General features: G+C 40.7%; 1 protein-coding gene across 1 annotated transcript in view; it reads right to left on the bottom strand.

Moving 5' to 3' along the window:
- Positions 1-17,326: 17,326 nt before the first annotated feature.
- LOC150084464 (cell adhesion molecule Dscam1-like) overlaps positions 17,327-25,967 on the bottom strand; it is a 616,978-nt gene continuing 608,337 nt past the window's right edge. The window contains exon 27 of the mRNA XM_090376089.1: positions 17,327-17,437. The gene's annotated coding sequence lies outside the window, so the exon portion shown is untranslated. The remainder of the gene's footprint in view (positions 17,438-25,967) is intronic.

Below are 25,967 nucleotides of genomic sequence, written 5' to 3'. Positions count from 1 at the left end.
CGCCGGTTTAAATTTGTGAGTAGATTCTCTGCTGGTTGGGGCATAATATATTCAATTTGAATTGGAGTAAGTGAGAAGCTTAACATACACTTCCCCCCGGCTTCCACACGAGCACACACTTACCGGAAGCTTGCAAATTGAAGAGTCATTAGGTCTATCTACGCATCTCAGTTAAAGTGTTCACAACAGATACTGATGAATTGCGAGTAAAAGGAGAACGTGTTTTCTTCAAAAATTGTTTTTCTTTCAAACTTGTTCATAATATCAAGCAAAACGATTAAGACACTGGGAAAGGAAGAGAAAGACATTTCTACGAGCCAATATGTTTGATATAAGAAAATGCAACGTAAAAACGAATCTATGAAAACAGCTTACCTCAAATTTCAATATTTGTTGAAGTCGACCATTCCTAAATGTAAGATGACAACATGAAGGAGGAATGTAATTACTTGCGTCACTAATGTGCGATATGTCATTTGCACTGAAGTTCATTATCAAAGTAACGACGATTTCATAAAATAATTACTGTTATTAGAGGAACAGTGGTGAACAACTAAATATGAAACGTTAAAAAATAATAAGTTATCGATATTCACAAAAAGGTTATCAAAAAATAACCGACAATAAAATCAACACTCTTCTGAAAACAAAGCAGTATTTAACATAGTCACTAATAATTACAATGGCTGGTTAAATCGGAGAGCACGTTTCGAATTGACGTCAAAATTCTACATAATGAACGAACATTACAGCTGAATTGATATTGCTGCCCTCTATCATTCATTATCCTAACTAATGTGATATATTCTAAAATCCATTTCTGTGTGAAACAGATTTTCCGTTGAAAGTGTGCTAGCATATCGGAAAATGATTTCCCATTAAACAGGCTTTATTAAAGAAATCATAGAGGCTACTTTACAAATTTTAATGGCTAATCAGTGTATTTTAGTGCAGTTTATTATTATTTTTAGAACAGAATTATCATCACCTTAGTTCTTTTGCTTTTTTGTCTGTCCAGTTCCAAAACTTAATAAATTAATTAATTCCATGTAGTTAACAAAGTTAAGATACGTGTATAAAAATCGAATAATTTCGTTATGGTCCAGGAATTAAACGAAAAGGAAATATATTTCGTAATGCATTTCTCTTTCATGTGCTCTTGATTTTGTATAATATGTACTATGATCAGGAGTATGGGGGGTGGAAGCAATAAGCGAATACCGTCTCTGTTTTCATTTGCATTATTTTCTTATAAATAAAGAGCATTTTTCCTTGTATTTTTTTTTAACAAAACTATTGAACTAAGAAAATAAATAGCCACAGTTAGCTATTCATTTTAAAGATGAGAAAAGAAGACAGTAAACACATATTGTAACGCTATCTTGCTATGAATAACGGGTGTCAATCCCGACGAGATGCTGCTGACAGAATATTGTAATCCAACGGCCTAGGAAAATTAAAGACACGCAGTTTCCGTTAGACGAAGGTTACCGGAATCATAAATATTTTGCTATTGCATTACCGAATTCCTAACTCCAAACCTGTTCATTGTACTGTCGGTATCAGTAACAGCGCTCAGGATAGAAATTAGAAAAAATAATGATGAATATTATGCGTAAGGGAATTCCAGAATGGCTGGACGATTCTATGAACCATCTACTGTTAAGTTTCCAAAGGTCAGAAACACACAAACTCCTTGCTAGCATTCAAGCTTTCCGTAGCAGTCTAATTCATCATTAGCCATTTTCAATCCACTTCAGGATGAAGGCCTCTCCAGCAACTTTCCAGTTCCTTCTGTTTTGTGCAATGGCCATCCATTTACTACCCACAAACTCATGAATTTCATCAGTCCATCTCCGTTGTCGTCTTCTAGGTTTTCTCTTTGCTCCTCTTGGGTACCATTCCGTTATTTTCTTAGTCCACCTGTCATCATGTCTTCGAGCTATGTGTCCTGCCCAAGACCATTTTAGTTCTTTAGTTTTGATAAGAATGTCCTTTACTTTAGTTTGCTGCCTAATTCATGAATTTCTCTTCTTATCTAACAGTCTGATTCCCAATATGATTCGTTCCATTCTTTGCTGTGTAGTTCTCAGCTTCTCTTCCATTCTTTTGGTGAGTGCCCAAGTTTCACTTCCACAAGTCATGGTGGGGAGTATACAATGTTTCATTATTTTACGTTTCACACAAATTAGGACATTGCTCCTCAGTATGTGACTATATTTCCTGAATGCTATCCATCCAAAATTTATTCTTCTCTTGACTTCCAGCCATTTATCATTATTACAGCTAATAACTTGTCCCAGATAAGTATATGACTCCACCTTTTCAATTACTGCTCCTTCAATCATTATTTCCCTTTCCGTGGCATACTTGTTCATCATTACTTTTGTTTTAGTCAGATTCATCTTTAGTCCAAAACCCTTACTAACTCAATATAACTGATTAAGATTTTCCTCTAATTCTTTGAGATCGTCGGTTATGACCACAATGTCATCTGCAAATTGTAAATGGTTCATCTACTCTCCGTTCACATTGACTCCCTTAATAACTTCGGAGATATTGCGTCCCCTTGTCGAAGTCCTTTATCAATTTTAAATTTATTACTATCTTTGTCTAATCTAATAAAGGAGGTAGCATTCTCATACATTTTCTTCAAAATATATGAGAATCTTCATAATATATGGGGTGTCTATGCCTTGTCTTTCCAGTGCCCGAAACATTGCCTTATGCCGTATGGATTAATTCAATATACTGGAATTCTTGAAGTCGCTACTTACGATCAGGGTCGTAAGTAGCGACTTCAAGAATTCCAGTATATTGCCTTTTATCTGATATCCATCCTCAAAAAGTTGCAGGAGGGGCTGGATGTCTATGCTGTCGAATGCAGACTGGATATCCAGATAAACAATTGCCATCTCAGCCCTATCTTGTAGAGCCCCCAGAATGGTGTTGGTGGTTTGCAGTAGGTTGGTAATGGTGGACCTATGTTTCAAGGCATAGTGAATGTATGGTGATTCACTTGGCAGAACCTGGTTGGTTAGGATGGGAAGAAGGCACTTCTCCATGACTTTGAGGAGACATGAGGCTTTCATTATTGGCCTGAGTTGTGAAATTGATGTCGCTCCTTGTGTTTTGGGAATTGGTCGGACAATATATTGATTCCAGGCTGTTGGGAAACTTTGCGTTGTGAGGATTCCATTGAAGATACCTAGGCGTGCACATTGACTCCTAAATAACCCTAACGCTCTTAAGAATGAATTGTGGGACCCCATCATATCTAGTGCAAAACGTTGGTGGGATATTATTGATGGCCTGGATAAGCTCTCTTTTCGTGATGATTATGGAAGCGAGGACATCTCGCTGACAACTGTTGTGGATGCTCTTAAGGTCTGACGCTGACTTTGGCTTAAATCTTGTGATTTGTCTAGCCATTCAATTGGATTAAGTTGTTGAGGGAATTCACCATGCCTTACCTTAAACGGTGCCTTCCCGATCTTGTTTGTTTTGTCGATGTAGGCTTTAATGGCTTGAGATCTGCTTCTATTGAACTGGGCACGGGCTCTTGAGTATGCAATTCTGTCTAGTGGGTCTGATTTTGCTTTCCATTTTGCATGTAGTCTTTGTTTATTCTGATATTTAAGGCTGAGATCTTGGGTACACCATGCTTTGCTTCGACAGGAGATTGAAACTGTTTTAGACGCTGCAGTTCGAGCAATAGACTGCAGCCAGCAGGTAAGAAAGTGCAACCCGAGCTGTGGATGACATTGGTTTAGGGCTTCCCAAGGAAAAATGGATGCTGTGAAGCAGCATTTCTCTGGATTGAGGAGAGAAAGGCTAATATCACTGTCTTCTTAACTGGTGCCTGATGTTGCCAGGATGTCCTGGAAGTGATTGGAAGAATGAGGGCTACTGGTAGATGGTCTGACATGAGGGCTGTTTCCGGTTGACTGTCAACGGTGAGGGTGTCTGTTGCAAATATTAGATCTAACAGGTTAGCGCCTCTGGTAGGGGAAAAATTCTGGAGGGTCAGACCTACTGAAGCCAGATTAGAAGATAACAATTTGTGAAGACTGTGTTGGCCTGAGCTAATATTAAAGTCTCCACACACTAGTAATGTTGCTTTAGGGTGGCATTGATTAATGATCCAGTTGGAGATCTCTTGTAAAGTGTTCTTTACTGTGGGAGGGGGGGATGTAGAATGTGCACACGTCAAGTCTGTGGCCTTGAATGCTGAGTGAGACTCACGCAGCTACAAACTGTTCTGTTTTTAGAGTGGCTGAGCTAGTCAGTGAGAATTTTTGTGTGTTGAAGAGAATGTCCACACCACCACCAATCGTCCGTTCCCTGGAAGCAAAAATGCCCGAGAAGCAAGCGGGTTGAGAGAATGCGAGGTCTTCTTCATTGGGGGACAGCCATGTCTCTGTGATACAAATGATGTCATACAACCTTGACAAGAGAAGAATTTCCATTGTCTGAAGTTTATTTCTCAGACTTCTAGTATTTTGATAGAAAATTGTGCACATTAAAGAACTTTGGATGTATGCCCTTGTTGGAGCTCTGATGGCCTTCATTAATCGTCTGTGGTTCGTTCTGGAGGTAGTTCTCATCTCAATCTTCATATGTCTTCCTTCACGCGTTTGTGGTGGATGGTCATGTCGCTGGCGAGCTTCTGTGAGAGTGTTTGAACCTTTAAGAAGGTCCTGTTCAGTATAACCGGAATGTTCCTCCCCAAACTTAGACTTAATGGAGGGTCTGAGTCAGGTTTTCCTTTCATTATTTGTGGTTTCAATACGTTTGGGATACCGCATCCAGGTAGAGGTACGCTTTGTAGTGTAGAAGTGTTTCACTAGTGCCCCTGCAGGCCAAGAAGATACAAGGCTGAGTAGTTTGTAGTTTGATTGTGCTGTAGTGATTTTGAATGATGCATAGTATGGTTGTTTGGTCGTGAGCCTGGTAACTTCTGTGTCTATACCTAAGTCTTCATTGAAATAAGACCACATATGTCCAACAGTTGTCTGTGGAGAAAGCCTGGAGACAAAAATTGATTTTGAATGAAAGTTTCAGAAAAGTTTCTGCGTATTTTGTTTGCAATTTAAATCACTAGGTGTCCAGACTGAAGCCTTTTGACCATCTTCGGTGAGCCAGCGTAATTTTCCAGGCTTTGGATGAAGAAGGTGATAATTTGAATAAATAAATCTTTATTTGTCCTACCAAATTTCCATTCGCTCATTTCCATTTGCTGGAGCCGATTACAGTGCCTGAGGAGTTTCGTGACATTCGTTCTAAGAAACTGAACATTGGAAATTAGGAAAAAAAAAAAAAAAAAGTATTTAATCAACAGTGTACTACAATGTATTTCCACAAGAAGACTAACCTTATTGGAGTGCCTTGGTGAGAAACCTTTGCTATTCTTTTGGGATTTACGCCAGATACTAGCGTTATTCTCTGTTTTCCTTTGTTTGCGAGACTGTATGGTCACCATGCGGCTCGCGAAGGGAAAATAGAGAAGTGCTCCGGTATAACGCGGCTGCCGCGCTAGGATCTGGCCCTTGACTGGGGAATGATCCCCCCAAATAGTGTGTACCCTGGGCTGAACGAGAGCCCCAACTTTCTTGTGACTGAGTTAACCTTTAATTACAAACTATGCGTTCGGTGACTGCCCTCCCCCCCCTCTCTGCCATAAACTTTCATGGTGAAGTGGAACTTCTCTCTCATGCATTTCCCAACTTTTTTGATCTTTTCATCTGACCATCATCTTTAGCGTCCTCAGAAACTGCTAAGGAAAAACTTCCCATCGTTCTAGGGGAATTTCTACCCTCGGCTGTTCACCCCCCCCCCATGTGTTTCGGTGGGGGAAGGAAAAACACACACATAGTAGTGTACCTCTCCAAATTAACGTACGGACTCGTGTGAGGCATCTTTCAGCGACTCCCGAAGGGACCTGTGTAGGAAAACAGCAGTACCTCGATAAACCAGACAGTTCCGATTATTCGGAAAACAAATAAAATGCATGAAAACGACATGGAAGTCATTGAGATTGGTACCCTCAGCCAAACTGAAGAGAAACAGGAAGAGGCCGAGGATCATAGACCAATTGCCAAAAGAAAAACAAAAATGGAGCAGTACCAAAATCTGACCGGAAAACCCGGAGTACCAGCCAAATAAAGGATCGGCATGAACACCCAGGAGGGAAAGATGACCAACCCAAGCCTTCAGAAAATGCTAAACTCGATCCAACACTACCAAAGGGAACCGTTCCAGAGCAAACACTACTGCTGCGAACGGCCTTAGAAAATCTGATGAAGGAAAACTGCAGCAAAATAACATCCGTACTACGAGCAGAAATCGTACACCAATGGAATAAACTCGAAGCCATCTTAATGAACATATTCGGCCAACTACAGAAGGCAGAGGCAATATTGGAAGCACGAAATATGGATGGAGACAAACAAATGCTACAGCGCGCTCCATCGTATGCACAAGCGCTGAGGACACTAGCAAGTGACTCGATAGTGGCCGGCAAAGCACCCGAACCTAAAAGAAAGATCCTACCTAAACAACCACACTTACTGGTCCTACGACCAACAAAACTCCACGACAACCAGTCCAGTGAACAACTCAAATCCCAAATAATGACTAACCTAAAGGAAGAATTTAAGACAAGAATAAAGGCCGTAAGGAAAACAAGGAACGTCGGACTACTGATAGAAACGGAAACAAGAGAGGAAGCACAAAGAATAATAGAAAATCCGAACATACCTGAACTAGGACTAACCGCTGCTGCGCCCAAAAACCGAGGCCCTTCAATCGTAATATACGACCTGGCCAAAGACCTTACCCCAGATCAACTATCAGAGGAGCTATTCCAAAGAAATCTACAGGCCATATTTCCGGACAGGAATAAGGAAGACCTAGTGACGCCCAAGTACATAACCAAGTCAAGGGACGGAAGCCGCCAAAACTGGGTTGTTGAGCTCGCGCCCATGGCATGGAGGGCTTTAAGCACCCAGAACAGAATCTATGTTAACTGGGGCAGTCACCGCTTTCGGGAGCATGTGACTGTGCCCAAATGCTACAGGTGCTGCAAATTTGGGCATACAACCCACACATGCACTCAGACAATTCCCACGTGCGGGCATTGTTCGGCAAAAGGTCATGCCTTCCGTGACTGCCCAAACAAAAACACCGACCCAACCTGTGCAAACTGCAAGAGTTTAAAGTTAGATAGCGCACATTCAATCAGAGATGGTCAATGTCCTACATACCTGAAAGCAAAGAGTTTATCCAATCAAGACTCAACTATGGGAACACATCCTAAAAAATATAACATCACAGAGGTTAAATTCATGCAGATAAATGCACATAGAGCCAAGGCGATTGCCGACCAAATCCGCAAGAAGGCGGAAGAAGAAAACATTGATGCAGTAATATTACAAGAACCATATGTACATATGAAGGCTGTCAGGGGCTATCCCATAACATACAAAGTAGTCCAAACGGGGGATGACACCCCATGGGCAGCAATCTTGGTAAGAAACCCAGATATAACGGTGACCAAAATCACTCAGCTATGCACATCTTGGGCTGCATGTGCCCAGCTCACCACAGCCTTGGGCGCGTTTTATGTCATAGCCCTTTACTGCCGTCCGGGTGAGGACATCGACTTCGCAGTAAGGTACCTAAGTCTGGCTAGTGATATGCTCCCAAATGCAAAAATCATCGTGCGAGCAGACGTTAACTGCCGGTCGCCAATGTGGCACAGCCATATCCCAGATAGACAGGGTACCAGAAACGGGACCAAGTTGGAAGAGTTCCTGGCAACCTCAACATTAACTGTACTAAACTTACCCAACAATCTACCTACATTCTGCAACACATTATGGGAGGCCACTATAGACGTCACCATGGCAACGAGGAATGCTGCCAACAACATTTCCAATTGGACCGTCCGTGAGGCCTGGACAACGTCTGATCATCGCGCCATTACGTTCGGTCTAAACAAATCACTAGCCACAGTACCTGTGAACAGACAAACCGCCCATAGATATGCCATAGCAAAGGCAGACTGGGAACTCTTCCAGACCACCCTACCTACGGAATAGCATACAACAACGACAGAGAGAACTCCAACGTATCGAGGACCCAAGAATCCTCCAAATTAAAACTACTGAAATCATAAAACAAGCCAGCGACACAGCCATCAGGAAGAAAAATCCAACACCAGGGAAAGTGCCCTGGTGGAATCAAAACCTCCAGCGACTCAGGAAGGAGGCACAGGAAAGAAGAAAGGCCTTCCAGCGAGCCAGGCGCTCCTGGCCGATGGCGGAAATTGAAACCCAACGACAGAGCTACAAAGAGGCGAGAAACGCCTATACAGCACAAATTAGAGAAAGCAAAAACCAATCCTGGGAGCGCCTCGTCTCCACCACTGGAAACAAGGACCCTTGGGGACTTGTATACAAGCTCGTCACCAACAAACTTCCCAGAGGGGAAGTAGTTGAAGCCACTAAAACACCTGAAGGATACTTGACTATCACTTGGGAACACACCATCAACAATATCCTTGACGCTGCCTTTCATCCAGAGATACAAACAATGACAACAGAACAGAGCCGAGTTTGCCAGGCCAACGAGACCCATCAAACGGCAACAAAAGAGCACCCTTTCACCATGGAAGAGATCAGCAATGCATCAGACCAAATAAAGGGAAATAGATGCCCTGGACCGGACCTTCTGGAACCCGAAATTATCAAAAAAAAACGGTACAGTACGCTCCGAACTTACTACTAAACCTATATAACCTCTGTCTCAGAGAAGGTACCTTCCCGAATTCCTGGAAGATGGCAAACGTTAAACTCATCCTAAAGAATCCAACAAAGCCACCACACCTTCCGGACTCCTACCGGCCCATTGCACTTTTGACAGTTATCGGTAAGCTATTTGAACGACTACTTTACACACGTATCCAACATTACTATGATGAGGCAGGCCTGGCCTCAGCAAACCAATTCGGCTTCAGACGGGGAACCTCCACCGTGGACGCCTTAACTCACCTCCTGACCAAAGTAAACAGATGTAATACAAAGTACTTCCTAGTGATAGCCGTGGACTTCGCTGGGGCGTTCGACTCACTTTGGTGGCCAAGCGTCCTGGCGAGGCTGCGCGAAGCCAACATGCCGGAAAACCTCTATAACACCATCAAAAGTTACCAAAGCAACAGAACCATCAAAGTCACCGCCCCCTATGGCACACTCTCCAGGCATGTCCATCGGGGCTGCCCTCAAGGTTCGGTCCTTGGCCCACTATTGTGGAATATTGTCTTGGACACCTTTCTTAACATCGATCTCAATGAAGTACAATCTCAGGCATTCGCGGACGACCTCATTCTGACGACACAGGCAAACTGAAGAGCCGCGTTAGAAGTCCTCGCAAATCGGGCCCTGACCACTCTCCAAGAATGTGCAAACCGAAATCAACTCAAAATATCCCCCACATAAACAAACTCCATCCTACTAAAGGGACGCCTTGATCTTAGGCGGCCTCCGCAAATAAAAATTGGACAGGAAACAATCAAATTCTCCAATCAACTGAAATACCTAGGCGTGATATTGGACCAAAACCTGTCATTTCAGGACCATCTGAAATATCTCCGTAAAAAAATAAGACGCTACGCAGCCCTGGTTGCCAGGGTCAAGCGTAAAGAATGGGGCTTGAAAAAGCGAGTCCTCAAACTGTTCTACAAAGCTATCTTCACTCCGATCGTCACCTACGCATCAGGCGCATGGTTTCAAAAAACTACAACAGCAGTAAACAGACGTATCACGGACCAAATTCACAGATCCATCCTCCTAACCATCACTCGCGCTTGCCGCACGGTGAGCACCCACGCCCTGCAAGTGCTCGCAGGCACTCTCCCGCTGGACTTAGAAATCATACAACGCGGCCTACTATACTACCTAGACAAAGGCACCCCACAGACTTTTCTGGGGTTCACTATTGACCTAACCAGCAACAGAAATGTGGAAAAGAAGAGGATACAAACTCACTTGCAGCAGGCATGGCAGGAAAGGTGGTGCAACTCTCAAAAGGGAGAGATCACAAAGAAATTTCTACCCAGTATTGAACAAAACTAACCAACCTCACCCAACTGGTTTTCCCCAGGTCTACAAGCAATGTATCTCTTAACTGGACACGGAGCAATTAATGCGAAACTGTCTCTACTTGGGATTCAGGTTGATCCAACTTGCACTTGCGGGGGGCTGGAGACCTGGCAGCACCTAATGTATGACTGCAGGCTCTATGAAGACCAACGTGGTGTTTTACTCACCAGAATGCACTACTTACCACAGGGACAAGAACATCACCTCCTAGACACGAAGGAGGAGTATCAAGCCTTCTCGGATTACGCACAGGCACTGTTCACGAGGAGGAGGACGAGGAGAAACCAAATGGCCGGAGCCCACAACCCACTACCATTATAACCAAAGAACATCTGTTCTTCAGCTCACCAGGCTCCCTTGCCTGGTGCCTTTCCACCCCCTCCCCTGCGCCGGTGGTGGGACGGTCCCCCCCCCGGCGCCCCTACTTTCTCCTGGTGAGGCATGGACATGCCTCACTGACTTCTGGGGGTTGCCTACTCTATCATCCCCATATTTCTACCTTAACCCCCCCAGCCTTCCGTCTCCCACCCTCTCTATCTTTATGCTAGCGAATGTCCCACACACAAAAACGTAATTATGTCAAAATTCCCGTTCGCCCATTCTTTCGGCCTTTATTATGCAAGCATTATCCCCCTCACCTAACGATCATCAAACCCGACGATGGTGGATATATGTATCTTCTGTACGTACGTGCATATAAAACAGCGCGCGCGTTTTTTTTTTTTTTTTTTTTTTTTAGGTCCTAGCCTCTGAAATCTCAGGAAATTAGGTGGCAGGACCTGCCAGAGTGAAACTAAAACTACTGGGTTCCTGGTCTGCCTCCACGGCGCGAAGGTGGGGCAACGTTGGGCCTCAGCAGGGGTCCAGCGGCTAAACGACCAGATGAACAACGGTACACGACATCACACAGATACAAAGCCCACACACTTTTAAATCTCTGGCATTTCCCAGTGAACTGGTACACCCACAATGAAAGCAACACGGAGATGGGGGGAACCCCTGGTGCCGTCTGACACTAAATACACCTTACACCTTCCATTTGTTGAATGGCTGAACGGCTGAACGATAGCGAGTGAAAAATCAGGAAGATGGATAGTTATTCTTTATTTTTAGATGCATTTCTCAATCCTTTAGTATTAGAGACATCGAAATCTGGCTTGTATTTGTAATTATACATTGAACACGAAGACTCCAGTGATGGAAATACGTCGTAATCCATGATCGCACCTTTTTGCTCTTGTATTTACTCCCAGATTTCCTGCTGGGGAAGTGCTTCTTAGGTTAGGGTGCAGGAGTTAGTACTATTAATATACCCAATTAATATTAAAGAAAAAGATGCTTTCCTTTTATCTGGGCTATTAAGCGCTTTTAAGTAGTGTTACTTAAAAGAAAAAATTGAACCGCTGGCACCGGAGCTAAGATAATAATATTTTAGGTTACTAGTTTGATGTGGGAATACCACACATCGCGTATTCCAATTATATTTCCTCGAAGTTTGGGTCACTATTCATCTCCGGTAGCTTCTTAGAGTCAATTCCTTATTTCTCTACAACTTTGTTTCATTGCATTTCTTCCTCCTAGTTTTAATTGCTTCTTTCATTTCCAATTATAGATATTCGGCTTCACTTCCTTCTCGATTCGCCAAAATTTCATGCTCAATTACATTCAAGCTTATGAGTTACGTAAAAGAACCGTTGATGAATACGTTTTTTTCCCGCTTGCTGTCTTTTGTACTAATGCTTCACGGTAAATGGGCAACGCATATCTGTTCTTGCCAGAAAGATTTCTAGTTCATATAAAAAAAAAAGTCAACAATTTATATTTCCGGATCATTTAGGCTTTCCTTTGCTGGAAGTTCTTATGACATCCTTCACATTTTCTTTGTATTCATTTGGCAGAGTAACGACGAACATTATAAGAAAGATAAACAAGGAAAGTTGTTCCTTTCTTCATTACATTTATCTCACGAGGAAAGTAATATTGATTTATTGCATTACCTTTATGACATTGAATATTATGATCTGTTCATTTTGATATAATAAAGAAACTCCCATCTGAAGGAATAGGGCGAAGTGATTGCAACCTGATAACTACACGAATACACACAGAACTCAAAATGCTAAGAATGCGCAAAGAACAAGTATAATATTGCTATTTACAAAGAAGGGCAATCTTAAATTTGATATGTCTGCATAATTCAGATTGAAACAAAAAATATGCGATAATGCCCTATGTTTGAACAGGAAGATTGTAGTCGCATAAGAAAAACATAAAAATAGCTTTTTCAATTCTTTATGAACAACGAGTGAAAAGCTGTTCAGCTGAAAATGACATTCCTCACGATATCAAAACCAAGAACACAGAGCTATATTAAGAAATTTGTACGTCCTGGGCCAATAATATGAGGCGCTCATCTATAGCTGCGAAATAAATACTTTTAGTGAATAATACCAAATATTTATTTTCAAAGGAAATACAGATTTTGCTTCTCGCATATAAAAGCAATAGAAATTATCAAAAAATAATAAAACACAAAATAATTTAAAGAAAAAACACAAAAGAGGAAAGTGTCCTAAAGGCTGGCGCTTTCGGTTTACAGCCCATTGTGTCCAACCGTTAAGGCGGAAGTGGGAGAACCAATATATTCAGCAAATAAAATGGAGTTCAAACTATTCTCCAAGAAAAAAAAAATTACCAACAAAATATGAATAAACAAAATGTTTGGCTTTAGTCATATTTTTAAATAAGACGTTTAGGACTGAGTTGATATTTTAAGAAATAAAATCTATTCCAACCCATTACAGATCACGATAAATATTTTAAAAAAATGAGCATCTCGTTGTAAACCCAATACCAAGTTCTTATTTTGCATTGAATAAGAACCAGGTATAATAAATAAATAAATAAATATTCATTTATTGCAAATACATCAAGCCCATCACAGCACTAGGCTAGGGGTATAAATTCAGAATAAATGAGACAAATGTAAAAACAAATACATAGCATATTCTATACATACATTAACAACGAATATGAATTATAATGATCAAAAATATATATTGCAGAACATCACATTTGGCTCTCAGATGCAGTTACTGGGTTGCAGGCAGGCAGCGGTTTGTATTTCTCATAATTTGATTGGAAATGAGACTCCAGTGATGAGCAACCGCTTACAATCAATGTTGTGGTAGTTTATGTGGTGAAGGGATGCATTGGAGAACATCCTGTCCATTTGTTTTAGTCTGGAGAGTTTGGATTTGAATTGTTGTTGGCTTCTTGCATTTTCTCCGTTGGTGGAAGCTATTACGTTGGCTAAGTTTGGCGAATTGGTTGCAGAGGTAATTAACTTTGCAAGAAGCATGACTCCAGACTCATTGATCATCTGTTGCAGTGACTTTGTTTTTAAGTTTTTATAAAGCTGTTGCCTGGATATTGACAGAGGAAAACGAAGTTTATTGTTCAGCCATCTAAGAACCCAATACTCTAGGGCAAGGAATTTCTTAACGGTAACTTGAGGAGCACCAGACCAGATTTCGCAGGCATAACCCAGAATTGGAAAAATGCATCTCTGAACATGATTCATGACTGTTTTTCTATCTTGAATCGCTGCTGTTTCTTGCTTGATCAGCCATTTGGCTTTTTGAATTTTTTTAGCAACATATACATAGTGAGAATTAAAGGAAAGGTTTTTGTCAAAAACAACTTCTAGGTCTTTGTGAGCATATACATTTGGAATTGAAACATCTGCAATTTTAATTTCTATGTGGTTTGGTTTTTTGTGTAAGGAATAAGTTAATTGAGCAGATTTGTTTGCATTTATAATCGGATTGAGATTCTTCAGATACTTGGTGATTCAGCACATCTGTAAATTCGCATCATGGCTAACCCTGCAAATGTCATCACAGGATATGGAAATAATAAACAACTTTAAATCATCGGTATAAGCCAGTAGATTTAGATTTTATTGTAGAAGTGGTTGAACAGATGCTGAAAATATAGTACTGGAGAGAATACCTCGTTGAGGAATGCCTGTTGCAGTTGTGACGAGAATATTATCGGTATTAGTGGGGAAGATGAGATTTCTGTGTTTTAGGCTGTACTGTAGATAGGATATAACCATTGTGTCAATAGGGAAATGATTTGTTAGTACTTCAATGGCTTTCTTGTGATCAATGTTGTCGAAAGCACCTTTGATGTCTAAGTAAAAGACATCGCATTGTGCTTTATCCTGAAACGCAGTTTGGATGCGCACAATGGTGTCAGCTAGGCTTGTTGTTGTGGAGCGCCCTCTAGGACCAAAATGCATGTTGATGGGTGCATTAGCGAAGATCGCATCCTGAAGATATGGCAGCATGATCTTATTAATAATTTTAGCGATTATTGACGATACAGCAATTGGACGATAGCTTATATGGTTATTACTACTTGCCTGTTTTGGAATCAGGGTAATTCTAAAAGTCCTCCATGGTTTTGGAAGGAATGGCTGGGAAATACACCTGGAAATAACATGAACTAAAGAATCAATGATGAATGCACTGGACATTTTAATAATAAAACTAGGGCTGCAGTCAGGGCCTTAACTACTATCAATTCGTAATTGGTTAATAATTTTCTGAACTGCATTCTTGTTTACAAGTTGGTTGATTAGCAGGAAATTGACTAGGAAGCATTTCATGTTGCACGCTGTTTGTGCGTTTATAAGAATTGAATTCTTTAAATCTGCTTTGCATATCTTCAGGCAGATGCCAAAGCTGCATGTTTCCATATTGAATTTTATTCATTCTAAAGTCTGGTCATGCTGCAAAGAAAGTAGATCCCGTTTTTTAAGAAAGTGCTCTTTTATTATGCTTGAGCCTGAACATTAAATAATTTTTTTTGAGCTGAAACAATGCTCTGCTCTTTTTATACAAACTTTATGTATGTTGATGAAGTGCAGTACTTCTTCCACTGCCTGTGGCATTTTTGTTTCCTTTTAAAGTATGGTTTTAGGTGGGATTTGAACCACAGTTTGGATTGAAAAAAAAAAAGCCTTATGAGTTTGGATCCCGACTCTGTTTTTAATTGATTAAACTATTTTATTAGTAGAAACGTGGCGTCCTGAATAGGTATATTTTTGAGAGACTCCCACGGGTAACATTTCAAGAGTTGTAAAAACTTTTCTTTCTGAAGGAATTTAATTGATGATATTCTTCTGGCGATTTCCAGAGGGGGGCGAGGATTCCCACAGAAAATTGCTGTTTGTAGTTGTATACATTTGTGGCCAGATCTAAATGTAATGTTGCTGTTACGTTTTTTTTTTTTTTTTTTTTTTGAAGTTGAAGATTAGAGTAAACAAGATCAAGTGCTTGAGTACCTCTTGTAACAGGGACGTTGATATTTTTAGCTCCTAGAACAAATAAGGAGTCGGACAGCAACTTCATTTGTAAATTATATTTGGGCAGGGGGAGATTAAAGTCGCCCATTATAATTATGTTAGATTGAGACTTACGAACAGTGATAATTCAGGTTATTATTTCATTAATAATATCATCAGTAGGTCCAGGCGGATATATAAATATTATATATCTAAAGCAGTGAATCTTTCACTTGGATCATAAGAGAAATTCCTTCTAAGTTGTAGGTGTTAATAACTTAAAGGCTGGATTTTAAAATAATTGCTGACCCTCCACCTTTTCGATTAATCCTAGATGTCATATATGGCGTGTAGTTGAGATTTTTCGGCAGTAGAAAAACACCCTGAAGAGGTTCCTGCATCCATGTTTCAACTAAACAAATTATGTCATGAGTTTTCCAACAAAAAGTGCTATAAGTGTAGACAGTTTATTTTTACACTTCTTACATTCTGAAGAAAATTGCTGAGATGAACATAGGTGTTAGAAGGAGGTTCGCAAGTATTAGGGGGAAGGATAAATGATGGACTATGATGCGAACTCGGACTGGTATTCTCTAGCTACGCAGACAGTTCAACAGATTGAGAGTTAGACGTTAACTTCTCACTAGAGTTGTTGACAGAACCTAGAATAGTTACATAAAATGGCATGACGGGTAGACCACTCGGCCAGATATCAGGATTTAGGTACTATTGAAGGTTACAAGAAAGGTTGTATAGAGGCCCGGTGAGAACCACAGCAGAGCCTTTGGATGTAATTTCTCCACGTTGGGGAGAAATTTCGAGACTGAAATGGATCTCGTGGCGAGGCGAGACTCGTCTGCGCTGCTGCTACTGTCAAAGAAACTCCAGGTGTGTTCGACCATGTAAGCTAATTCATGCTGCGTCGGTGTCACGCATGCATCGCGTCTCATGGTGGAACCTTCGAGCATCTGTTGTAACATCATGAAATGCATCCATCTCGTACTCCATTGTTAATATTATGTCAAATAAATGTTTGCCACTAATTACTGTCTTGTGTCATTTCTGCTACTACTTTCCCGTGACGTTTCCGGTTATGGGTTCCTATGCGATTCACATTCCTTTAGATGTTACCTACGTCTCCTAAACGTCTGTACCAATATTTTTGAGACACCCTGCATATATATATATATATATATTTTTTTTTTTTTTTAATTCCTGTTTTGATAATTATACAATTTGATATAATTAGCTGGTAAAAAGTTAAGGATTATGTCCATATTAAGAAGTTCAATTTCCTTGGCCAAAACGCCTGTATGATAATATTGGAATATGCACAACTTTTGCCCATCGCCTGTAATTCGATGAGTGACAATAACTGTTCTGGCACATTTCAAACGTGGAATATATCTCATAAAATAACACATGCAGAATTATCTGACTGATTATGACATTATGCATTTATTTGTCATAAGGGATACTCACAACTTACCTGATATATATATATATTTAAATAGATCAGGTAAGTTAAAAAATAATGAAATTTCCACGGATAAACGATTAATGTAAAGAGCAAAACTAAGTACAGCTAACATGATTCGTTAAAAAAAAAATACTCAAAGCATTTTTTAATTTCCAGAAATACTGTTATGTACACTTAATAAAAAAATGGGGGGAATGCATGTCAAATGCTTGTAAGAACGTTAGTAAGAAAATAACACTGGAAACAATAAAATGAAGTACGCCATTAGAACTCAGTTTATTCTCAGTAATAAGAGAGCTTACACTGCAGACTTAAAAAGTGAAAAACACATGTGTTGTATCTCAACCTGCCAGCAGAAGTTGTTACTGAGAATAACAATTAGAGTGTCTTTATATACGCAATTAGGGAGAGTTGATGTCAGCTCCAACTCCACAGTTTCCAACCCTGTGGAAAAAAAGAAAAGAAATGTAAAAGAATACTTTCGAAAAACAGCTATAAGATAAGATTTAAACGTTTCTCCTTGAAAGTAACTCTAAATAATTGAAAAAAAAAAAAAAAAAAAACCTTCCTGTTTAAAGAAGAACAAATAATTTGTGGAAGGTAAAATGCATACCACCTTAATAAACTATTTTATTAAGAGCTTTTAACTAATTACTGCACACATCTGTTATTCTAGAAGGACGAAAAATACTGGAATATATAAGAAAGGAAAATGTATTTTTATATATTTATTACCACATTACATGGCTTAAGATGTACTTTTAAATGACTGTACAAAAGTTATTACTAACTTTATATCACATTTCTGCGATATAAAGTAGTAACATTGGCCTCGACCGTCACCTAACAACATCACAACCATTCTTTAAAATTAGACTACCGTATGTATAAGTTAAGTGCAAATGCGTCATTAATACACAGCCAATTCTAAATTAGCAAAATATTTGCAAAAGCGGCATCGTTTTAAGTTATATCTCATATCGTGAATACCTTTACAACGAGTTGCCATGATATTGCACTAATTCGAATAAGTAACGCTTCATCTAAAGGAGAAGACTAATGTTACTTATTCTCAGTGGATACCACAACCCAGACGGCACCGTTTCAGGGCTTTTTTGTATATGTGTGGGATAATAACTCGACTATCCGCTTGTCCCTATTAGACTTAGAAAAGCAAAAAAAAAAGGTAAAGGGAAAGTAATAGTAGGAATGGAAGAGGAAAAGAAACGGTATAGAAGAATGAAAGGGACAGTAACTCCTTCAACTCACACCACTCAAAAACTCAAACTCCTCGAATAGGCAACGCTTCCCCAGTGTTGTTACTGTTGTTGGTTACTGTTGTTACCAGTGTTGTTAGTGGCTGTTGTTCCCTATTCTTGGAAACTCCGGACACCATCAGGCTCCCCCTGGTGCTGTTTCAGGGCTATTTGGCCCTTCTTCGGTGGGTGGGTAAGTACCCAAGTGATGCAATTATGGCAAAACAGTTATGAAGTATAACTCCGCAATATGAGAGATGCCTGATGGTGTATGAGGTATTAAGACTATAATGCGTTTAGGGCTAATGCCTCAGGCTGCGAGAAAGTCTAGACTATGTATAACTTTAGTCTAACGTATAACTATATATAACTGCAGTTAGACTATAGTCTAGTCTAACTGCAGCAAGCCCGTAGCAAAATGAAGGATAAAAAATCCTCAGGAGCGGATCGCATTGAACTAGAAATACTAAAAAAGGTCGCCCAGGTAAATCCACAATTCCTGCTTAACCTGTTCAATAAATGCCTAACCCAGGAATCCTACCCAGAAATCTGAAAAATAGCTGAACTAAAGTTAATACTCAAACACACATCAAAGCCTTCAGAACGGCCCATTGTCCTCTTGTTCACATTGAGCAAGCTACTTGAACGCCCCCTCCATACCAGACTCCTAACACACTACACAGGAGCTAGTCTACGATCCAATTCGCAGTATAACCCAAGCTGCAGCCAGCACTAATTACAAGTACTTCCTCCTCATAACCATTGACTTTGCCGGGGCCTTTGACATGCTCTTGTGGCCAAGCATTCTTCACAGGCTAAGACTGGCATGCATACCAGCCAACTTATACAAGTGTATGCAAAGTTACCTTTCCAACAGGAAGATCATCTCCTTACCATACCAAAAGCTCATCAAATCTATCTTCAGAGGCTGCCCACAGGGCTTGGTTCTCGGCCCGTTCCTCTGGAACATCGTCCTTGATGAGTTACTTGGCCTGGATCTGGGCCCTGTTAGTATCCAAGCATTTGCGGATGATATTACCATCTCCATTGCAGCGGACAACAGAGCAGCTCTCGAGGCCACTGGAAATCAAGCACTACAGATCTTATAGGACTGTGCGACTCTACACAAGCTCAGGATTTCCCCACAGAAGACACAATCAATACTTCTCAAAGGCACACTGCAAATATCAAGGCCTACTCAGATGAAGGTACAAAGAAAAACCATCAAGCTGACAACCTCCCTAAAACACCTGGGTATCATCCTGGATTCAAAGCTCTCCTTCTTCCCGCACCTCTCATACCTTCAAGACAAAATCAGAAATTATGCAGCCATAATTGTTTGTAATAAACGCAAACTAGAAACAATTCAGCGGAGTATATTGCCGGCCATTACCAGGTCCTGCTGCACAGTAAGCTCTCCGGCCCTCCAGGTTTTTGCAGGGCTCCTCCACCTTGACTTGGAAGTTATCCGTCGAGGATTGCACTACTGCTTGTAGCGGGGCATCCCAACTACCATCTTTGGACATACCATCGACACCCGCACTGACTGTAAGCAAGAAAAGAAGAAACTAGCTGCCATGCTACTACAAATCTGGCAGACAAGATGGGAAGAGACTGACAAGGCCTAATAACTATGAAATTCATCCCGGATGTCAAACTTGTATATCCAAAGTCGGTTCCTTGGTTCTCTCCTGGCCTCTACTGTACATATATTATAACTGGACACGGCTCTATAAATCATAAGTTGATTACCTTGGGAATCATCAATAACCCCTACTGTACATGTGGAGAAATTGAAGATTGGGACTATCTTCTTTATAACTGCCCAATTCATGACGATCTTCGAGGAACACTGTACACAAGACTCCAACGCATACCTCAAGGAGAGGAGCACCTGTTCATTTTTGACGAACAACACTACAAATTACTAACGGAATACGCACAGAACCTCTTTGCTAGGCGGAGGACTCTACAACCAACTCAAGCTAAGGATATAAACCCGTGAGGGACTTGCCAAAATCTGAAATAAAATGTCTACTTGACCGTTTTACTACCATCAATTTGCTAAAGTACCCTGGATGTCATCTGGTCCAACAGCGATAACTTTTGTAAAGGCAAGTGCTGTTTTTAGCTTGTGGATGGTAAAAGGCCCTTTATATGGATGGAAACACTTTGATGTAAAACTGAAGGCCTGTTTTTCAGTTTTGTGTTTAAGGACTAGAAACTCAGAGGAGCAAGATGATGTTGCTGAGATGTTAGCAAATGTTTCACCAAGAGCATTGGTTATTGCAGTAGAATCTGCAATCCATTATATTCCAGAACCGATGAGGGATGTGCAGTACACTTTTTCCCAGACCTCCTTAGAGGTGGTAGTCTGATTAACAGAAGATGTAAAACGGATCCAGGATTCCTTTTTGATTTGAAGTCGGACATAACGTGGTTTAGCATTAGCATTAGTAGAGGCATATGATGCAAGAAAGCAAGCTTATTCAGCATCAGCCAAAAAAAAAAAAAAAAAAAAACCCACTCCCATTTCACCCATCTGTTCGTTCGAAATACCTGTCCAGTTGAGCTTTAAATTTGTTTAGGCTATCAACTTCAACAACAAGTGATGGAAGTCGGTTCCACCAACCAACCACCCGCTGGCCAAAGGCAAATTTCCGCACATCTATCCGACATCCGTCCTTCCTCAATTTGAATTTATGCCCTCTGAGGTGATTATTCTGAGAAAGATGAAGAATCCCATTGGCATTGAGCATGCTCAAACCATTCAAAGCCTTATACACCTCTATCAGATCACCTCGCCGGTGCCTAGTCTCCAGACTCTGTAATTTGCAAAACTTAAGCCTTTCTTCGTAAGAGCAACCCTTTGTTCCATTTACTAATCTTGTTGCCCTTCTCTGTACCCGTTCCAGCAGCTCTACATCCTTCTTGAAATGAGGCCTCCAGACCTGTATACAGTACTCAAGATGTGGCCTAACCATTGCCTTATACAAGGGAATAATCACCTCCTTATCCCTGCTAGAAAAATTCCTGTATATCATTGACAAGACACCATGAGCTACTCTTGCAGCTCGTCTGCACTGCTCAGAGAACTTCATATCTGCCTGCACAATTACCCCCAGGTCCTTTTCATTCTCCACCACTGTCAGTGTAGTACCGCAGAGTTGATACATTGCTCTGGGGTTACTGTTACCCATATGTAGTACTTTACATTTGTCAATGTTAAACTTCATTTGCCACCTCTCAGCCCATCTGTTCAACCTTTCCAGATCCTGTTGCAGCAGCATAGCGTCAGTAGTGTCCTTAACGACCCTGCCAACCTTTGTATCATCTGCAAACTTAGACATTAAACTTGATATCCCATCATCAATATCATTCATAAACACCGAAAACAACAATGGACCCAACACTGAACCTTGAGGAACTCCACTAATAACATTAGTCCACGTTGAGCAGTGTCCATTGATTACCACTCTCTGTCTTCTGCCACTCAACCATCCCCTTATCCATAGCAGCAATTTGCCTCCAATGCCACACTGCTCCAATTTGTGCAGCAGTCTTCCATGTGCAACAGTATCAAAAGCCTTTCTAAGATCCAAATATATAATATCAAAGTTATTCCCTGCATCCAGTTCTTTTGTGACTACATCATAGTATCCAATCAAATTGGTCAGGCAAGACCTGCCCTTAACAAAACCATGCTGCGTCTGAGCTATAACTGAATTCTTGTCTAGATGATCCTGCAGTGCTTCTTTAACCAGTGCCTCCATTAATTTACCTGGAACAGAAGTTAAACTAACAGGTCTATAATTACTTGTGTCAGCCTTTGATCCTCCTTTGTGAATTGGGGTTACATTTGCACATCTCCAGTCTATGGGTACCTCCCCTGAGTCCAAAGAAGCTCTCATAATTATGGCTAGGGGTTTGCATACTTCCTTTGCTGCCTCCTTTAATATAACTGGATAGATCCCATCCACCCCAGGTGCCTTTTTTATGTTTATCCTCAACAATCTCTCCTCCACTTTCCTCTCAGTTATTACAAAATCATCCAGCTCACTGCCAATGTTTACTTTACCTACATCATTCTCCTTCCTGAATAACTCCTCATGCGTGAATGTAGATGCAAAATACTCGTTTAGATTGTTAGCCACCTGAGCAGGATCCTCAACTGTTGAACCATCAATATCCAGTGGACCAATCTGATTCATCCCTTTCCTTCTCGAGTTCAAGTATGTAAAGAACTCCTTTCTGTTTTTCTTTGCATCCTTTGCCAAGGATTTTTCGTAGTCTGCCTTTGCCTGCCTAATCTCCTTTGTGACTTGGTTACAGACCAACTTATATCTATCATAGGCTTCCATGTCACCCATTAATTTGTGTTTAGTGCGTGCGCGTCTAAAAGCTATGAGATTGGATGTGGTGGAGTGTCGACAGAATATCCCTCATGCTTTGTTTTGCGCCTTTTTTGATGTTGTGTATTTTAAATTCTACCACGCTTTGGGAAATTATGGAAACCGGTGGATGTTTTTGGAATTGTAATTGCAGCTGCATGGACGATACTTTCTCTTATGTACATGACTGCATCATTACTAGGCTGATTGTAGTGAGGCCAAAATTTGGCAGATCTTGAAATTCATTCCAATCAGCCTGATCAATCTTCCAGGTAACCTAATAGGAAGACATGGTCTCCCGTATGTAAGAAGGTTATCATGGCGAAGTGATTACTTCCATACAAGTTTTCGTTCACCTCCCAGGTAACAGAAGGGGAGCAGATAGAAGGATCAATGGCAGTAAACGTACAGGTAGGCATGTGGAATAAGGTATTTTTCCACACATTTAGAAGGGAGAGGTTGTTGTCAGTGAGCATCTGCTCTATGAGTCATCTTTTTCCATTGATATTGGCGCTACCCCCACAGGGTGGTATTGTCCATTAAAATGCCCAAGGTGTAAGAAAGGGGAAGGTAAGTGCAAAATAAGATCACGAAGGTCTTTCTGGGATATGCTAGTCCCAAATGACAAATAAATAGATCAGACTGTTGATAAAAATACCCACTGTAAGGCGAATTGCAACAGTCTTTATGCTAGTTGTAATTTTCAAAGGCTGAAATAGGGACCGGTTGGCCACGAGGCTAGCGATTTCTCTATGAGCAAGGTCATCCACAAGTCTATCCTTAAGAATAATCGTGATGTTATGCATGATGGGGGTGATAATTTTCTTTTAGTTAAGGTCCTGTAAGCAAAAGCAGGCTGGTTCATTCTTTTGCAGGAATGCCTTGATGTCTTCTGTATTTCGCTGAATCCACGACAATTCCACTGTAGCAATTTAACCATTACTTGGTCGGGGTGGATCCGTCAGTAGGCTTCCGATGTGTAGAGGGGTTAATTTCACTCCTGGATTTATCTTTTTTGGCGAAGTATGGATGCTGTCCTGTGACCATTTCTTCGTCCGCAAGGAGTTCCAAGACACTTTCATCAGGTAGCTCCATAGTTTCAACTTCGATTTTTTCTTGTACTGCTTTTGGCAGTTGGGTTTCATATTCTTTTACATTACCGCTCGATATTTGTATCGATATTGGAGTGGCAGCTAACTTCGTTTCCTGTGCTGTTTTTTTTTTTTTTTTTTTTTCTGAAAACAGTAAATATCGGGCGATAGGTGTAAATGACTCTTTTGAAGGTACAGTCATTTCGGTTTCAGTACCTATAGAATGTTTCTTGGCAACCCTTTCAGCATATGTTGCCTTATTGCTATTTACTGGTTTAACTGCTTTTCTAGCCTCCTGGTTTGAGATGTTTAGCTCTGCTTTTAGTCTTTGTATTTCTTTTTCTTCCTTCCACCTCTAGCATACTCGAGAATATGCAGCGTATCGAGAGTATCCTTGACAATTAATGCAGGTGGGTCTTGTGGCTTTTCATGACGTAATTTCATGGTCCTTTGAACCACAGCGAGCGCAAACAAAGAGGACCACGGCAGGCCATTTATGAATGTCCATATTTCTGTCACTTGAAGTACTTCAACCGGTTTGGAACATACGGATGTCCTGTGCAGTTCAAATAACCAGTTTTAATCTAATTAGCTGATATCGGCGTATTCAAAGTAAGGATAAGGTTTCCAGTTGGCACTAGCTTCTCATCCCTACGTACAAACGTTCTCCTTACAGCCTTCACTTCTTGCGGTCCTAGGTCTGAACAGATCTCCTCTTCAGACACTTCAAGTAGATTCCATTCAGAGATCACACCTCTGAATGAATTTAGTATCTTACGGGGTGTTACCGTAATTGGCATTTTCCAATACAGTTGGCACGGAGGAGCTGTTCTGAGTGTCTATAACACTTCGCTTCTATGAGGATATTCACAGAACTCAACAGTTTTACCGATTTAGGGAATCTTGCTAACGGATTCCCTAAATTCCGGATAAAGATGGGTGATATTTTCCCTATTAGTTTTCCTCCAATAGAATGGAGTATCAGGTATTTAGGTGCTGGACCTGATGATATCGTTTCCGTTCTAAGCCTGTTTGCTGAAGTGATGATGTCTGTTTCATTGTCATTTTTTTTTCTGGGAAGGACCGAATTGGAGCAGTAGAAAAGTTTAGATTCTCAGGGTTCATAGTTTTAATTATTTTGGTTCAGTACCCGGGCTCCCCACCCACCACGGAGCCCAAATTGGACGCCTACTACCCGGCAAGCAATAAATGGATTAGGGGGTGGAATTACAGAGCTATCCAGACACCCGCACCACCGCCAGCCTGAATCCTCTCACACGGACAATGAGGGTAGGGGCATGGCTGACCCTCGCAGCCGAACCCACTAGCCACATGATACTGGCCTAGTCTTTCAAGTACTATCCATCTTGTCGAAGCAAGGGGGCCAAAGTGGTGTGTTGAAGCTGGGCTCTCAACCACCAGGATCTCCTTTAAGAGTTTTCACGGGTGGAAGCTCACGGAAAACACGCCGGATTCCTATGGTGTTAGCCTGGAACGTAGGCTGTGGGCGTTGGATCCCAGTGATGCTAGTGCGAAAGACCAGCAGGGTTACTAGGAGGTCCCCTCACCGCCTACAGGTGCCTATGTCGAGGGTGAAGGATGAAGTAAAATATGTTTAAAAGCACTGGGAACGGTATTATAAATAAATCATAGGCAGAAAGCCCGTTACATTATAAGTGAAAAGAAAAGTGATAATTCTGAAATGACAATCTTAAAACAGACAATTCTTAAATTCTTAAGTGACTAGCTTATTTTAAACTATTCGCTTAAGTGAATAATTTAAAATAAATGGATAAATAATAAATAAATAATTTAAAATAAATGGATAAATAATAAATAAATAATTTAAAAGCTCTGGATTGCTTTAGGAAGCAGAATGATTTGGGGTGATATAACTTAGTTACTTATGGTAATCAGACAGTCGCTACTATTTGCTGTTTCCTCAGAAATAGCTATTAAAATCCTTTCATTCTAAAGTCTTTATCGACTTTAGCTTTTAAACACAGAGTCAGCAAGAGAATTTGAGGAAGGAGCATTTAAAAGGTGAAGACAAATCGAAAAGTTTTGTATTCATATTTAGAGAAGCCAACGCCTAAATGGCGTTGGCCTCTCTAAATATGTAACATTAAAACGTACTTAAGCCCTGTCTAAAACTGAAAACATTTCATTCGAATTGAAATAAAGAGGAACGCCGAAAAGTATACGGAAATCGAAAGTGAATAATATGAAACATGAA

This window comes from Mastigoproctus giganteus, chromosome 6 (assembly GCF_048544385.1).
Source record: "Mastigoproctus giganteus isolate SK-2022 chromosome 6, ASM4854438v1, whole genome shotgun sequence".
NCBI lineage: Eukaryota > Metazoa > Arthropoda > Arachnida > Uropygi > Thelyphonidae > Mastigoproctus > Mastigoproctus giganteus.
The sequence above is the reverse complement of the archived record's forward strand: the minus strand, read 5'-3'. Positions and strand labels throughout refer to the sequence as shown.